The sequence below is a fragment of the Rhinopithecus roxellana genome, chromosome 5, assembly GCF_007565055.1.
Source record: "Rhinopithecus roxellana isolate Shanxi Qingling chromosome 5, ASM756505v1, whole genome shotgun sequence".
In the NCBI taxonomy this organism is placed as follows: domain Eukaryota; kingdom Metazoa; phylum Chordata; class Mammalia; order Primates; family Cercopithecidae; genus Rhinopithecus; species Rhinopithecus roxellana.
The window spans coordinates 93,950,503-93,966,379 of record NC_044553.1 but is presented as its reverse complement, the minus strand read 5'-3'; the positions used below and the strand labels follow the sequence as shown (position 1 = coordinate 93,966,379).

At 38.9% G+C, this 15,877-nt stretch overlaps 1 protein-coding gene across 2 annotated transcripts in view; it reads right to left on the bottom strand.

The window, feature by feature from the left end:
• RTN1 (reticulon 1) overlaps positions 1-15,877 on the bottom strand; it is a 278,823-nt gene that overhangs the window by 58,355 nt on the left and 204,591 nt on the right. The gene's annotated exons all lie outside the window — the stretch shown is intronic.

The window sequence follows — 15,877 nt, the reverse complement described above, 5'->3', positions numbered from 1 at the left end:
AAAGGCATTATGAAAAAAAAAAAAAAACACAACTACAGAGCAATAGCTCTTATGAATATATATGCAAAAATATTCAACAAAAAAACCAACAAACTGAAGCCAGCAGCATATAAAAAGGATATATCATGATTAGGTGGGATTTGTTCCAGGGTAAAACAACTAATGTAATATATTAATAAAATAAAGGACAAAAACCATACAATTATCTCAATGCAGAAAAAAAAATGAGAAATCTAACACCTTTTCATGTTAAAAGCAACAACAACAATACTATTAAACACTAAGAACAGAAGAAAACTTCTGTAACTTCATAAAGGGAATCTCCAAAAACACTCATGGCAATTATGATATTTAATGGTGAAAGACTGGAAGATTTTCTCCTAATATCTGGAACAAGACAAAGATTGCCTGTTCTCACAACTTCTGTTCAGTACTGTGGAGATCTAGCTAGGGCAATGAAACAAGAAAAAGAAACGAAAGCCATTGACATTGAAAATGAAGAAGTAAAACAATCTCTACCTGCACACAAAATGATCTTGTATATAGAAAATTCTAAGGAATCCACACAAAACAATTTAGAGGTAATAGGTCCAGCAGTTTACAGAATGCAAAGTTAATATACAAAACTCAACTGTATATCTACACAGTAGCAGTGAACAATAAAAAATGAAATTAAGAAAACAATTCCACTTTCAATAGCATAAGAAGGAATAAAATACTGAGGAATAAATTTAACAAAAGATGTGCAAAAGTCATACCCTGACAATGACAACTTACTGTAGAAATAAATTAGAGAATACCTAATTAAATGAAATGATTTTTTTTTTGTTCATAGATTGAAAGATTTCACATTGTTAACATGGCAGTATTCCTGAAATAAATCCGTAGATTCAAACAATCCCTGTCAAAATGTCATTTAGTTTATTGTTTGTTTTGTGTTGTTTTCAGAAATTGACAGCTGGATCCTAAAATTCATGTAGAGATGCAAGGGACTCAGAATAAACACAATAATCTTGAAAAAGAACAAAGTTGTAGGCCTCATACTCCTTGGTTTCAAAATTTACTACCATGTTACAATGATCAAGACAGGGTGGTGATACTGGCATAAGGCCAGACATATAGATCAACGGGACAGAATCAAGAGTCTAGAATTAAACCATGACATATATGGGTAACTGATTTTTAACAAGGGTGCCAAGACCATTCAATGGGGGAAAGAATTTTCTGTATTTTCAACAGTGAATTTTCAACAACAGTCCTGGGACAAGTGGATATGAACAAGAACAAATTTGGACCTCTGCATTACACCATACACAAAAATGAACTCAAAATAGGTCAAAGACCAAATGTAAGATATAAAACTAGAAAATTCTTCAAAGAAAACAAAGGCATAATCTTCGAGACCCACACAAATACTTGGATATGAACATTCACAGAAGCATTGTTCCTGACAGTCACAAATTGAAAACAATTAAAATATCCATCAGTTAATGAGTGGACAAAAAATGGAGTATGTCCACACAATGCAGTATTTTTCAGCCATAAAAAAACTGGAAATACTGATGCTGTAACATGAATGAACCTTGAAAACATTATGCTAAGGGAAAGAAGCTGGATATACAGGTCGCATGTTGTATGATTCCACTTATATGAGATAACTTGCCAGACAAGGCAAGTTTATAAAGATGGAAAGCAGACTAGGAGCTGGGAGGTGGGGGGAATGAGAAATGACTACTAATGAGTACAGGGTTTCTTTTGGGGGTAATGAACATTTTGAAATTACATAACTGCACAACTTTGTGAATATGCTAAAAACTCTGAACTTTTAAAAGGGTATGTTTTATGGTATATAAATTATATGTTAATTAAAAGTAAATATGGAAGAAAAAAAATTGGAGTAAGATTCCTCCTCCAGATGGCTGCAGTGCTGCATCACAACACAAGGCTTGGTGAACAGAGTGAGCTGGAGTCAAGCTTCACTTGCAAGTTTGGCCAGCTTGGCCAGGGACTCTTGTCAGGGGCACATATCCATACAGATTAATGGAACAGAATCGAGAGTCTAGAATTGGCAGCTTTACATGGTCACTTGGATTGCTTCTTAGCCCACCCTCTAGGCCAGCCTGTCCTCTGTCTCTGCTTCTGATCACAGCACAACTCCTTAGCTCAGGCCACGATTCCTCTCCGGAACTCCTTGGCAACCTGAATTTATTGCTGTCCCTTTCCTGGTCCTCCTGTCCTATACATCTCTCAGAATGTTCCCTGCTGGGCTGCCCAAGTACATAACTTTAATTGGTTTCTGCAGTCTTCACATTTCCACCAAACACAGGCATGATTGTATTTGCAGACTTTTTAAAGTCTGAAAATTCTAGCAGACTTAAAATATCCTAATCTTACTAGGAATTCAGTTCCTCAGACTTCTGCTCGTCGCACATCTCTGCCTCCTACAGCAGCTCTAGATTTTCTTTCTTGTCTTAGCACCTATCACTCAGTGGATGACTCATAGGAATTAGCATGATCCCCACTTTTATTTTTTTCAAGCATATATGAAACATTTCATCCTTATAGCAAAATAAAAAACAAAAACAAAAGATATAATAGCTAATGCACAAATAGCTGGAAAGAGGAAAGGTTGTGAATATCAAACAGTGCACAAAAAGTCACAAAACAGGCCAGGAATGGTGGCTTACACCTGAAATCCCAGCACGTTAGGAAGCCAAGACAGGCAAATCACCTGAGGTCAGGAGTTAGAGACTAGCCTGGCCTACATGGTGAAACCCTATCTCTACTAAAAACACAAAAATTCGCTTGGCGTGGTGGCACAGACCTATAATCACAGCTACTTGGGAGGCTGAGGCAGGAGAATTGTCGAACCCAGGAGGCTGAGGTTGCAGTGAACCGAGACTGCTCTACTGCACTCCAGCCTAAGTGAAAGAGTGAGACTCTGTCTCAAAAAGAAAAAGAAAAAAAAAAAAAAGAAAAGTGTATGGCTTGCAAGATGGCCTAATAGGAACAGCTCTGGTCTGCAACTCCCAGTGAGATCAACACAGGAGGTGGGTGATTTCTGCATTTCCAACTGAGGTACCTGGCTCATCTCACTGGGACTGATTAGACAGTGGGTGCAGCCCAAGGAGGGAGAGCAGAAGCAGGGTGGGGCATTGCCCCTGGAAGTGCAAGGGGTCAGGGAACTCCCTCCCCTAGCCAAGGGAAGCCGTGAAGGACTGTGCCATGAGGAATGGTGCATTCTGGCCCAGATACTACACTTTTCCCATGGTCTTTGCAACCCACAGACCAGGAGATTCACTCAGGTGCCTATACCACCAGGGCTGTAGGTTTCAAGCACAAAACTGGGCGTCTGTTTGGACAGACACCGAGCTAGCTGCAGGAGTTTTTTTTTCATACCCCAGTGGCACATGGGATACCAGCCAGACAGAACCATTCACTGCCTTGGAAAGGGGGCTGAAGCCAAGGAGCCAAGTGGCCTAGTTCAGCAGATCTGACCCCCACAGAGCCAGCAATCTAAGATTTATTGGCTTGAAATTCTCATTGCCAGCACAGCAGTCTGAAGTTGACCTGGATGCTCCAGCTTGGTTGGGGGAGGGGTGTTGGCCATCACTGAGGCTTGAGTAGGTGGTTTTCCCATCACAGTGTAAACAAAGCAAAGCCGCAGGAAGTTCAAACTGCGCAGAGCCCACCACAGCTCAGTAAAGCCGCTGTAGCCAGACTGCCTCTCTAGATTCCTCCTCTCTGGGCATGGCATCTCTGAAAGAAAGGCAGCAGCCCCAGTCAGGGGCTTATAGATAAAACTCCCAGCTCCCTGGGACAAAGCACCTGGGGGAAGGGGTGGCTGTGGGCACAGCTTCAGCAGACTTAAATGTTCCTGCCTGCTGGCTCTGAAGAGAGTAGTAGATCTCCCAGGACAGCACTCGAGCTCTGCTAAGAGACAGACTGCCTCCTCACGTGGGTCCCTGACCCCCGTGCCTCCTGACTGGAAGACACCTCCAGCAGGGGTTGACAGACACCTCATACAGGAGAGCTCCCATTGGCATCTGGTGGGTGCCCCTCTGGGACGAAGCTTCCAGAGGAAGGAACAGGCAGCAATCATTGCTGCTCTGCAGCCTCCATTGGTGATACCCAGGCAAACAGGGTTTGCAGTGGACCTCCAGCAAATTCCAACAGACCTGCAACAGAGGGGCCTGTTAGAAGGAAAACTAACAAACAGAAAGGAATAGAATCAACATCAACAAAAAGGACGTCCACACAAAAACCCCATCCGAAAGTCACCACCATCAAAGACCAAAGGTGGATAAATCCATGAAGATGAAGAAAAACCAGCACGAAATGGCTGAAAATTCCAAAAACCAGAATGCCTCTTCTCCTCCAAAGGATCACAACTCTTCGCTAGCAAGGGAACAAAACTGGATGGACAATGAGTTTGACAAATTGACAGAAGCAGGCTTCAGAAAGTAGGTAATAACAAAATCCTCTGAGCTAAAGGAGCATGTTCTAACCAAATGCAAGGAAGCTAAGAACATTGAAAAAAGATTAGATGAAATGCTAACTAGAATAACCATTTAGAGAAGAACATAAATGACCTGATTGAGCTGAAAAACACAAGAGAATTTTGTGAAGCACACACAAGTATCAATGCCAAACTGATCAAGCAGAAGAAAGGATATGAGAGATTAAAGATCAACTAATGAAATAAAGTATGAAGACAAGATTAGAGAAAAAAAAAAAAAAAAAGAATGAAAAGGAACAAACAAAGCCTCCAAGAAATATGGGACTATGTGAAAACACCAAACATACATTTGATTGGTGTACCTGAAAGTGATGGGGAGAATGGAACCAAGTTGGAAAACACTCTTCAGGATATTATCCAGGAAAACTTCCCCAATCTAGCAAGACAGGCCAACATTCAAATTCAGGAAATACAGAGAACACCACAAAGATACTTCTTGAGAAGAGCAACCCCAAGACACATGATTTTTCAGGTTCACCAAGGTTGAAATGAAGGAAAAAATGTTAAGGGCAGCCAGAGAGAAAAGTCGGGTTACTCACAAAGGGAAGCCCATCAGACTAACAGCAGATCTCTCTGCAGAAACCCTACAAACCAGAAGAGAGTGGGGGCCAATACTCAACATTCACAAAGAAAAGAATTTTCAAACTGGAATTTCTTATTTAGCCAAACTAAGCTTCATAAGTGAAGGAGAAATAAAATCCTTTACAGGCAAGCAAATGCTGAGACATTTTGTCACCACCAGGCCTGCCTTACAAGAAGAGCTCCTGAAGGAAGAACTAAATGTGGAAAGGAAAAACCGGCCCTGGCCACTGCAAAAACATACCAAATTGTAAAGACCATTGACACTATGAAAAAACTGCATCAACTAATGGGCAAAATAACCAGCTAGCATCCTGATGACAGGATCAAATTCACATATAACAATATTAACGTAAAATGTAAATGAGCTAAATGCCCCAATTAAAAGATGTAGACTGACAAATTGGATAAAGAGTCAAGATCCATTGGTGTGCTATATACAGGAGACCTATCTCACATGGAAAGACACATATAGGCTCAAAATAAAGGGATGGAGGAATATTTACAAGCAAATGGGAAAAAAAAAAAAGAAAGCAAGGGTTGTAATCCTAGTCTCTGATAAAACAGACTTTAAACCAACAAAAATCAAAAAAGACAAAAGAAGGGCATTACATAATGGTAAAGGGATCAATGCAACAAGAAGAGCTAACTATCCAAATATATATGCACCCAATACAAGAGCACCTGGATTCATAAAACAAGTTCTTAGAAACCTACAAAGAGATTTAGACTCCCATACAATAATTGTGGGAGACTTTAACACCCCACTGTCAATATGAAACAGATCAATGAGACAGAAAATTAACAAGGATATTCAGGACTTGAACTTAGTTCTGGACCAAGCAGACCTAATAGATATCTACAGAACTCTCCACCCCAAATCAACAGAATATACGTTCTTTGCACCACATCACACTTATTCTAACATTGACCACATAATTGGAAGTAATGCAAATGCAAATGCAAAAAACGGAAACCATAACAGTCTCTCAGACCACGGTGCAATAAATTAGAACTCAGGATTAAGAAACTCACTCAAAACTGCACAACTACATGGAAACTGAACAACCTGCTCCTGAATGACTACTGGGTAAATAATGAAATTAAGGCAGAAATAAATAAATTATTTGAAACCAATGAGAACAAAGACACAATGTACCAGAGTCTCTGGGACACAGCTAAAGCAATGTTTAGAGGGAAATTTATAGCACTAAATTCCCACAAAAGAAACCAGGAAAGACCTAAAATTGACACCCTAACATCGAAATGAAAAGAACTAGAGAAGCAAGAGCAAACAAACTCAAGAGTTAGCAGAAGACAAGAATTAGAACTAAGATCAGAGCACAACTGAAGGAGATAAGGACATGAAAAACCCTTCAAAAAATCAGTGAATCCAGGAGCTGTTTTGTTTTTTTTTTTAAAGAGTAACAAAATAGATAGACTGCTAGCCAGAAAAATAAAGAAGAAAAGAGATAAAAAATAAAATAGACACAAAAAATGATAAAGGGGAGATCACCACTGATCCCACAGAAATAAAAACTACTGTCAGAGAATACTATAAACACCTCTACACAAATAAACAAGAAAATGTAGAAGAAATGGATAAATTCCCAGACACATACACCCTCCCAAGACTAAACCAGAAAGAAGTCGAGTCCCTGAATAGACCAATATCAAGTTCTGAAATTGAGGCAGTAATTAATATCCTACTAACCAAAAAAAAAAAAAAAAGCCCAGGACCATACGGATTCAGTCGAATTCTACCGGAGTGTACAAGGAGGAGCTGGTAGCATTCCTTCTGAAACTATTCCAAACAACAGAAAAAGAGGGACTCCTCCCTAACTCATTTCATGAGGCTAGCATCATCCTGATACCAAAACCTGGCAGAGACACAACAAAAAAAGAAAATTTCAGGTCAATATCCCTGATGAACATCAATGCAAAAATCCTCAATAAAATACTGGCAAACCAAATCCAGCAGCACATCAAAAATCTTATCCACCATGATCAAGTCAGCTTCATCCCTGGGATGCAAGGCTGGTTCAACATATGCAAATCAATAAACATAATCCATCACATAAACAGAACCAGTGACAAAAACCACATGGTTATCTCAATAGAAGCAGAAAAGGCCTTCGACATAATTCAACACCACTTCATGCTAAAAACTCAGTAAACCAGGTTTTGATGGAACATATCTCAAAATAATAAGAGCTATTTACGACAGACCCACAGCCAATATCATACTGAATGGGCAAAAGCTGGAAGCATTCCCTTTGAAAACCGGCACAAGACAAGGATGCCCTCTGTCACCACTATTATTCAACATAGTGTTGGAAGTTCTGGCCAGGGCAGTCAGGCAAGAGAAGGAAATAAAGGGTGTTCAATCAGGAAAAGAGGAAGTCAAATTGTCTCTGTTTGCAGATGACATGATTGTATATTTAGAAAACCCCATCATCTCAGCCCAAAATTGCCTTAAGCTGATAGGCAACTTCAGTAAAATCTCAGGATAAAAAAAAATCAATGTGCAAAAATCACAAGCATTCTTATACACCAATAATAGACAAACAGCCAAATCATGAGTGAACTCCTATTCACAATTGCTATAAAGAGAATAAAATACCTAAGAATACAAATTACAAGTGATGTGAAGGACCTCTTCAAGAACGACAAACCACTGCTCAACGAAATAAGAGAGGACACAAACAAATGGAAAAACATTCCATGCTCATGGATAGGAAGAATCAATATCAGGAATATGGCCATACTGCCCAAAGTAATTTATGGATTCAATGCTATCCCCATCAAGCTACCATTGACTTTCTTCACAGAATTAGAAAAAACTCTTTTAAATTTCAAATAGAACAAAAAAGAGCCCATATAGCCAAGACAATCCTAAGTAAAAAGAACAAAGCTGGAGGCATCACACTACCTGACTTCAAACTATACTAAAAGGCTACAGTAACCAAAACAGCATGGTACTGGTACAAAAAACAGATACATAGACTAACAGAACAGAACAGAGGCCTCAGGAATAATGCCACACATCTGCAACCATCTGATCTTTAACAAACCTGACAAAAACAAGCAATGGGGAAAGGATTCCCTATTTAATAAATTGTGTTGGGAAAACTGGCTGGCCATATGCAGAAAACTGAAACTGGACCCCTTTCTTACACCTTATACAAAAGTTAACTTGAGATGGAGTAAAGACTTAAATGTAAGACCTAAAACCATGAAGACCCTAGAAGAAAACCTAGGACACAGGCATGGGCAAAGACTTAAACGTAAGAAGTAAACCATAAAAACTCTAGAAGAAAACCTAGCAATACCATTCAGGACATAAGCATGGGCAAAGACTTCATGACTAAAGCACAAAAAGCAATGGCAACAAAAGCCAAAATTGACAAATGGGATCTAATTAAACTGAAGAGCTTCTGTACAGCAAAAGAAACTATCACCAGCGTGAACAGGCAACCTACAGAATGGGAGAAAATTTTTGCCATCTATCCATCTCATAAAAGGCTAATATCCAGAATCTACAAGAAACTTAAACAAATTTACAAGAAAAACAACCCCATCAAAAAGTGGGTAAAGGATATGAACAGACACTTCTCAAAAGAAGACATTTATGCAGCCAACAAACATATGAAAAAAAGGTCATCATCCCTGGTCATTAAGTAAATGCAAATAAAAACCCCAATGAGATACCATCTTATGCCAGTTAGAATGGTGATCATTAAAATGTCAGGAAACAACAGATGCTGGGGAGGATGTGGAGAAATAGGAATGCTTTCACACTGTCGATGGCAGTGTAAATTGGTTCAACCATTGTGGAAGACAGTGTGGCGATTCCTCAAGGATCTAAAACCAGAAACTTCATTTGACCCAGCAATCTCATTACTGAGTATATATCCAAATAATTATAGATCATTCTACTATAAAGACACATGCACACGTATGTTTACTGCAGCACTATTCACAATAGCAAAGACTTGGAACCAACCCAAAAACCCATCAATGACAGACTGGATAAAGAAAATGTGGCACATATACACCATGGAATACTATGCAGCCATAGAAAAGGATGAGTTCATGTCCTTTGCAGGGACATGGATGAAGCTGGAAACCATCATTCTCAGCAAACTAACACAGGAACAGAAAACCAAACACCACATCTTCTCACTGATAATTGGGAGTTGGGCAATGAGAACACATGGACACAGGGAGGGGAGCATCACATACTGGGGCCTGTCAGGTGTTAGGGGGAAAGGGGAGCGATAGCATTAGAAGAAATACCTAATGTAGATGATAGGTTGATGGGTGCAGCAAACCACCATGGCACATGTATACCTATGTAACAAACCTGCACGTTCTGCATATGTATCCCATTGCTTGAAGTGTAATAAAAAAAAGTCACAAAACAACCACAATATGGTACAATTAAATTCATCTGAGGTGACTAACATTATTTTTCATTTAATGCAGTCTTGAGAAATATAACTCAGTTAAGAAATCAGTAACACACACTATTTAAACCTATGCCCATGTATATTAACTATGTTTTGTATTTTCTGTAACATATGATGTTTTGACATCTTGAGAGGCCTGCATGTATCAACAGTTTGTTACTTTTTATTTATTTTTTTCTGAGTAACATTCCATATTATGGATGTACTATGTATTGTTTCATCATTCACCTGCTGAAGAAAGCTTCTGACTATTATAAATATAACTGCTCTGAACATCTGTGTATCGTTTTTTTTTTTTTTGGTGCAAGCATAAGTTCTTATTTCCCTGGGATAAATGCCAAAGAGTGCAATTGCTGAGTCATATGATAATTGTATGTTTCATTATAGAAACAATCCAAGTTTTTTGCAAAGTGGCTGTACAACTTTATATTCCCACCAGCAATGGATGAGTGATCCAGTGTCTCCACATTCTTGCCAGCATTTAGTGTTGCCACTGCTTATGACTTTAGCCATTCTGTTAATGTTGTTAGTCTCCTTGTGGTTTTACTTTACATTTTCTCTGTTGTTATTTCTCATGCTTACTTAACATCTATATATCCTCTTTGGTGAAATGTCTGCTCATGTCTCTTGCCTATTTTCTAATTGAATTGTTTTTGTTTTTTACTTTTAGGTTTTGAAAATTCTTTATCATTAAAAAGTCAGGAAACAACAGGTGCTGGAGAGGATGTGGAGAAATAGGAACACTTTTACACTGTTGGTGGGATTGTAAACTGGTTCAACCATTGTGGAAAACAGCATGGCGATTCCTCAAGGATCTAGAACTAGAAATACCATATGACCCAGCCATCCCATTACTGGGTATATACCCAAAGGATTATAAATCATGCTGCTATAAAGACACATGCACACATATGTTTATTGCGGCACTATTCACAATAGCAAAGACTTGGAATCAACCCAAATGTCCATCAGTGACAGACTGGATTAAGAAAATGTGGCACACATACACCATGGAATGCTATGCAGCCATAAAAAAGGATGAATTTGTGTCCTTTGTAGGGACATGGATGCAGCTGGAAACCATCATTCTTAGCAAACTATCGCAAGAACGGAAAACCGAACACCACATGTTTTCACTGATAGGTGGGAATTGAACAATGAGATCACTTGGACTCGGGAAGGGGAACATCACACACTGGGGCCTATTATGGGGAGGAGGGAGGGGCAGGGGGGAGGGATGGCATTGGGAGTTATACCTGATGTAAATGACGAGTTGATGGGTGCTGACGAGTTGATGGCTGCAGCACACCAACATGGCACAGGTATACATATGTAACAAACCTGCATGTTGTGCACATGTACCCTAGAACTTAAAGTATAATAATAATAATTAAAAAAAGAAAAAGAAGTTAAAAAAATAAAAAATAAAAAAATAAAAATAAAAAAAGAAAATTCTTTATATATTGTAGATACAAATCCTTTGTCAGATAGACTCTTTACAAATATTTCACCCAGTGTATAGCTTGGTTTTTAAACCGGTACACGTAGGCTTTCATAAAGGAAAATTATTTAATTATTCCAGGTATGCAAGGCTAGTTCAGCATTCAAAAATCAATCAGTGTAATCTACTGTGTCAATAAGCTAAAGGAGAAAAATCATATGAGCATACCAATTGATGAGGAAAAATAATTTGACAAAATCCAGCAGTCATTCATGATAAAATCTTTCAGAATACTAGGAATAGTGGGTAACTCCCTTAACACGATAAAGAACATATAGAAAATTCTACAGCTGACATCTTTCTGTATTTTGTTTTTGAGACAGAGTTTTTCTCTGTCACCGAGGCTGGAGTGCAGTGGTGTGATCACAACTCACTGTAGCCTTAACCTCCTGGGCTCAAGTGATACTCCCACTTTAGCCTCCTGAGTAGCTGGGACTACAGGTGCACACCACCATGCTGGACTGATTTTTATTTATTTATTTTTTTGTAGAGACTGGTCTCACTATGTTGTCAAGGCTGATCTTGCACTCCTGGGCTCAAGGGATCCTCCCTCCTCGATCTCCCAAAGTGCTGGGATTACAGGTGTGAGCCACCACAGCTGACCTTTATTCTCAATGGTAAAAGATAAAGTGCTTTCCTGAATGTTTGCCTCTAAGATCAGAAACCAAGCAAGAATGACTACTCTTATTTAACATTGTATTGGAAGTCCTAGCTTGTTATGATGAACAATTCTTTCTCTTTTTGTGCTATGAATAGTTATATTTATTTGGAATGAGAATAGAAATAAAAGTAAATGATATATATTTTTAAGGAGGCAAAATGCATGTAATGAATACCCTAAAATGTAGTTGGCACACTGTGGTAGTCATTCCAAACTCTCTTCTCTCATGGCGTCTTCCCCACTATAGAACATATATATGTATATGTAGTTGCTTTTCCAAAAGTCTGTACAGGTAGGGGTGGCAATGAAGCTAGGTTTTAGGCAATAATAAACAAAAGAAAATATGTGGGAGGGCTTCTGGGAAATTTTTTTTTTCCTGATGAAAAGCACCTTAAATCACTCTGGCTGCCCCCAAGCTTTCTATGAGGACAACTTAACTTATACGTTAAGTTCTAGGGTACATGTGCACAACATGCAGGTTTGTTACATATGTATACATGTGCCATGTTGCTGTGCTGCACCCATTAACTCATCATTTACATTAGGTATATCTCCAAATGCTATCCCTCCCCCCTCCCCCAACCCCACGACAGACCCCAGTGTGTGATGTTCCCCACCCTGTGTCCAAGTGTTCTCATTATTCAATTCCCACCTATCAGTGAGAACATGCAGGGTTTGGTTTTCTGTCCTTGCGATAGTGTGCTCAGAATGATGGTTTCTAGCTTCATCCATGTCCCTACAAAGGACATGAACTCATCCTTTTTTATGGCTGCATAGTATTCCATGGTGTATATGTGCCACATTTTCTTAATCCAGTCTATCATTGCTGGACATTTGCGTTGGTTCCAAGTCTTTGCTATTGTGAATAGTGCCGCAATAAACAGATGTGTTCATGTGTCTTTATAGCAGCATGATTTATAATCCTTTGGGAATATACCCAGTAATGGGATGGCTGGGTCAAATGGTATTTCTAGTTCTAGATCCTTGAGGAATCGCCACACTGTCTTCCACAATGGTTCAACTAGTTTACAGTCCCACCAACAGTGTAAAAGTGTTCCTATTTCTCCACATCCTCTCCAGCACCTGTTGTTTCCTGACTTTTTAATGGTCGTCATTCTAACTGGTGTGAGATGGTATCTCATTGGGGTTTTGATTGGCATATCTCTGATGGCCAGTGATGATGAGCATTTTTGTCATGCATGCTGGCTGCATAAACGTCTTCTTTTGAGAAGTGTCTGTTCATATCTTTTGCCCACTTTTTGATGGGGTTGCTTGACATTTTCTTTGTAGATTCTGGATATTAACCCTTTGTCAGATGGGTAGATTATAAAAATTTTCTCCCATTCTGTAGGTTGCCTGTTCACTCTGATGGTAGTTTCTTTTGCTGTCCAGAAGCTCTTTAGTTTAATTGGATCCCATTTGTCAATTTAGCTTTTGTTGCCATTGCTTTTGGTGTTTTAGTCATGAAGTCCTTGCCCATGCCTATGTCCTGAATGGTATTGCCTAGGTTTTCTTCTAGCGTTTTTATGGTTTTAGGTCTAACATTTAAGTCTCTAATCCATCTTGAATTAATTTTTGTATAAAGTGTAAGGAAGGGATCCAGATTCAGCTTTCTACATATGGCTAGCCAGTTTTCCCAGCACCATTTATTAAATAGGGAATCTTTTCCCCATTTCTCATTTTTGTCAGGTTTGTCAAATATCAGATGTTTGTAGATGTGTGGTATTATTTCTGAGGGGTCTGTTCTGTTCTATTGGTCTATATTTCTGTTTTGGTACCAGTGCCATGCTGTTTTGGTTACTGTAGCCTTGTAGTATAGTTTGAAGTCAGGTAGCGTGATGCCCCCAGCTTTGTTCTTTTGGCTTAGGATTGTCTTGGCAATGCGTTCTCTTTTTTGGTTCCATATGAATTTTAAAGTAGTTTTTTCCAATTCTGTGAAGAAAGTCATTGGTAGCTTGAAGGGGATGGCACTGAATCTGTAAATTACCTTGGGAAGTATGGCCATTTTCACGATATTGATTCTTCCTATCCATGAGCATGGAATGTTCTTCCATTTGTTTGTGTCCTCTCTTACTTTGTTGAGCAGTGGTTTGTAGTTTGCCTTGACGAGGTCCTTCACATCCCTTGTAAGTTGGATTCCTAGGTATTTTATTCTATTTGAAACAATTGTGAATGGGAGTTCACTCATGATTTGGCTCCCTGATTGTCTGTTATTGGTGTATAGAAATGCTTGTGATTTATGCACATTGATTTTGTATCCTGAGATTTTGCTGAAGTTGCTTATCAGCTTAAGGAGATTTTCGGCTGAGACGATGGGGTTTTCTAAATATACAATCATGTCATCTGCAAACAGGGACAATTTGACTTCCTCTTTTCCTAATTGAATACCCTTTATTTCCTTCTCTTGCCTGACTGCCCTGGCCAGAACTTCCAACACTATGTTGAATAGGAGTGGTGAGAGAGGGCATTCTTGTCTTGTGCCAGTTTTCAAAGGGAGTGCTTCCAGCTTTTGCCCATTCAGTATGATATTGGCTGTGGGTCTGTCATAAATAGCTCTTATTATTTTGAGATACATTCCATCAAAACCTAGTTTACTGAGAGTTTTTAGCATGAAGTGGTGTTGAATTATATCGAAGGCCTTTTCTGCATCTATTGAGATAATCATGTGGTTTTTATCTTTGGTTCTGTTTATGTGATGGATTACATTTATTGATTTGCACACTGAATACAGGAGCACCCAGATTCATAAAGCAAGTCCTTAGAGACCCACAAATAGACTTAGACTCCCACACAGTAATAATGGGAGAGTTTAACACTCTACTGTCAACATTAGACAGATCAACGAGACAGAAAGTTAACAAGGATATCCAGGAATTGAACTCAGCTCTGCACCAAGCGTACCTAATAGACCTCTACAGAACTCTCCACCCAAAATCAACAGAATAGACATTCTTCTCAGCACCACATAGCACTTATTCCAAAATTGACAACATAGTTGGAAGTAAAGTACTCCTCAGCAAATGTAAAAGAACAGAAATTATAACAAACTGTATCTCAGACCACAGTGCAATCAAACTAGAACTCAGGATTAAGCAACTCACTCAAAACCACTCAACTACATGGAAACCGAACAACCTGCTCCTGAATGACTATTGGGTACATAACGAAATGAAGGCAGAAATAAAGATGTTTTTTGAAACCAATGAGAACAAAGACACAACGTACCAGAATCTCTGGGACAATTTAAAGCAGTGTGTAGAGAGAAATTTATAGCACTAAATGCCCACAAGAGAAAGCAGGAAAGATCTAAAATTGACACCCTAACATCACAATTAAAACAACTAGAGAAGCAAGAGCAAACACATTCAAAAGCTAGCAGAAGGCAAGAAATAACTAAGATCAGAGCAGAACTGAAGCAGATAGAGACACAAAAAACCCTTCAAAAAATCAATGAATCCAAGAGCTGGTTTTTTGAAAAGATCAGCAAAATTGATAGACCACTAGCAAGACTAATAAAGAAGAAAAGAGAGAAGAATCAAATAGACACAATAAAAAATGATAAAGGGGGTACCACCACCGATCCCACAGAAATATAAACTACCATCAGAGAATATTATAAACACCTCTATGGAAGTAAACTAGAAAATCTGGAAGAAATTGATAAATTCCTGGACACATACACCCTCCCAAGACTAAACCAGGAAGAAGTTGAATCCCTGAATAGATCAATAACAGGCTCTGAAATTGAGGCAATAATTAATAGCCTACCAACCAAAAAAAGTCCAGGACCAGACGGATTCACAGCTGAAGTCTACCACAGGTACAAAGAGGAGCTGGTAGCATTCCTTCTGAAAGTATTCCAATCAATAGGAAAACAGGGAATCCTCCCTAACTCATTTTATGAGGCCAGCATCATCCTGATACCAAAGCAGAGACACAACAAAAAAAGAAAATTTCAGGTCAATATCCTTGATGAATACTGATGCAAAAATCCTCAAGAAAATACTGGCAAACCGAATCCTGCAGCACATCAAAAAGCTTATCCACCACGATCAAGTTGGTTTCATCCCCGGGATGCAAGGCTGGTTCAACATATGGTCTAAACTTCTTTTTAAGTAAATAGTGAATAACCTTAAGGTTCACAC